Source organism: Haliotis asinina, chromosome 3 (genome assembly GCF_037392515.1).
Source record: "Haliotis asinina isolate JCU_RB_2024 chromosome 3, JCU_Hal_asi_v2, whole genome shotgun sequence".
NCBI classification, from domain to species: domain Eukaryota; kingdom Metazoa; phylum Mollusca; class Gastropoda; order Lepetellida; family Haliotidae; genus Haliotis; species Haliotis asinina.
Genome location: NC_090282.1, coordinates 38,147,460 through 38,150,596, shown reverse-complemented (window position 1 = coordinate 38,150,596; position 3,137 = coordinate 38,147,460).

Genomic DNA, 3,137 nt, shown 5'->3' with positions numbered 1-3,137 from the left:
AGAAACGGTACATTTCGAAGAGTGAAAAAGATTTTTTTCCTTTGTTCCATCACACAATGTCAATGTCATCCCTGGGCGTGGGACAGGATGTGACTGAAAAGCAGATCAGCTCGGAATACATTCTGTGTTTCAAAGACAGCTTTTTACCATGAAATACATGCTAATTTGACAGTAGTTACTTTTCTAAATACGATCGATACGGTTTGTCAAGTATGAGAGGTTATGTTAAACAGGGATTACCGTCGTACCTAAGATTATGTAGCTCATTTGACGACGTGCATGTGTGTGTATGTGTGGTCCAGATTCTTGTACTTGTTACAAATTAGCAGTATTAAGTCAAAATGAGTTGAATTTTGTGCCATGATACTTATAAATGTATCCTCATTCATTTACAACCTCCAAAACAGGAAAAGATGTATTTTTGAGTAAAAGTAATTATTCTGGCATATTTTTTTAAAAAATCGCCCTGAATTCGCAAAATTATGTCAAAATCAGTTGAATTTTGTGTCATGATACTCATAATGGCACTTTAATTCATTTACATCCTCCAAAACATTAGAAAAGATGTATTTGGAGTGAAAAGGAAATATTCTCGCTCATGGGCCAAATGTTTTTCGCCCATGGGCGAGATGTTTTTGAACGTCGGTCTCAATTAGCAGAATTAAGTCAAAATGAGTTGGATTTTGTGCCAAGATACTCATAAATATATCCTCATTCATTTACAACCTCCAAAACAAGGAAAAGATGTATTTTGAGTGAAGGCAAATATTCTCGCCCATGGGCCAAAATGTCTTTCTCCCATGGGCGAGAGTTTTTAAAATTTTCTCTCATTTAGAGGAATTAAGTCAAAATGAGTTGAAATTTCTGTCATGATTCTCATAGATGTACTTTCATTCATTTACATCCTCCGAAACATTGGAAAAGATTTTATTTAGGATAAAAGGAAATATTCTCGCCCATGGGCAAAATAGTTTTCGCCCATGGGTAAAATTTTGTTAAATTGCTCTAAATTAACGGCATTAATTCAAAATGAGCTGAAATTTGTGCCACGGTACTTATGAACATACTTTCATCCATTCACAACCTCCAAAACATGGAAAAAGATTTATTTTGAGTAAGAGTAAATATTCTCACCCATGGGCCAAATGTTTTTCGCCCATGGGCGAGACCTTTTACAAAATCACTCTAAATTAGCCGATTTAAGTCAAAATAAGCTTATTTCGTGTCACGACACTAATAAATACACGTTCATTTATTTAACAACTGCAAAGCATGGAAAAAAACATGTATTTTCAATAAATGTAATTATCCTCGTCCTTGGGCCAATATGTTTTTCACCCATGGGCGAGATTTTTTAAAATCGCTGTCAGTTAGCAGAGTGAAGTCACAACAAGCTGAAATTTGTGTCATGATACTTATTAACATTTTTTCATTCATTTACAACCTCCAAAACATTTATTCTGGACGAAATTAAACCCTCTCGCCCATGGGCCTGCCCATAGGCCACTGTTGGCCCATGGGAATGCCCATGGGCGAGCGAGTTTAAATTTTGAGTTTTCGAAAAAACTTTTTTTCATTTTTTCATCCTTAGCACATATACATAACAACTGCATGTTTAATTTTGCCAAATCCCTTGTGAGAGAGTGGCCACAGTGCTTAGAGTTTCTGGGCTTTTGTGAGTCCAGAATTAAATTGTGACGTGTTAATAATTCCCCTGAGATGGAACATTCAGAAAACACCAGCTAGAACCACAGGCATGCTAGACTTGCTTTTTAGGGCTACATAAATACAGGAAGGACGGGGAAAATAGTAGCAGTGTCCTCAATATAGTCCGTATACAAAAGTATGCTAAAAGCAGTTCGGACCATTCAATTCTACAGCTATACAAACAAGAAAGTGGACAAAGAAGACTGGAGACAGGACACAACCCTGAACTACCACAGAATACAAAGGTTAGGGACTCAGTATTGTTATCGTTTATACCTATCTCAAGATGACTTCTACGATTAATGGCTCAAAGGTTCCGAATTACACTCGGGGAATGTGATACGGGAGGATTACAACAACATCCAAACTCAACAGAAAAGACCTAGAACAGCTGTCATGGGTAACTGAGTACCATGTATCAATGGAAGTACAATATGATGAAAAGGCTGCCGTACGTGATATACGTCCTGCTAAGTATAAAAAATCTAATAAAGTACACCAGTCCTTCTATTCCAAGGATTGAGAAGCGACATAATTTTAGTCCCTTTTTGTCGGTTTTTAAGAGAGACGACTCACTGGTATCTTTAAAACTGCTGCGGAAAAGTCCTTTTCTTTGTTAGATTTGCGTGGTGGGATAAAACGCATCCTGATTTACTATAATGTTGTTTTATATAACATCTTCGGAATTATGAAGGCAAAACTGTTGACTGCAGTTCCGTTTTCTGGTTAGGGTTATTTTATTTGTGGCAGAACGACATCTCACTAATCATTATGCATAAGATGAGTCACACACATTGCATATGCTTCTTGTGAACGTTTGAGAGAAATATTGCGTTCTAACACTGTAAACATTTTTTGAAACTTATTTCAAAATTAGAGGATACTAGTAACGCTTTGCCATTGGTTTACCATAAGCCATTATAATGAGTTATAAATCAGTTCTACATTAGAATTAAAGTCAAAGTTATGAAGACGTAATGCATTCTGAACATCAGTCTGTAATAAACAATTCATCAACTATCATGAAAAACGCTCTTTACAGCGATGAGACAGACCCTAGTGTCAATTTGCCGGGAGAGCTAAAGACAAGCATTTTGTGATAGGACATAGGTGTTCTGGGCCATTTCAATACCCTCATATCCTACACTAAGAAACATGTTACTCTGCTTAAGACATCTATACATCCGCGGCAATGTATATCTATCAGACTCACTCAACCTACACAGCCGTCGTGGTGACTTACCCCTTGAGTATTGTGAGATGGTAGGAACTGACAATGCCTGCAGTTAAAAAATATCAATATAAGTATAATTTGTTCTGATTTCTCTTATTTAGACATCGCATCTAGGAATTTTGTTATTTAAAATATGACATAAATTTATCTACATAAACAAGCCAAAATGGATTCCAGCTCAATCTTCAATTTCTGG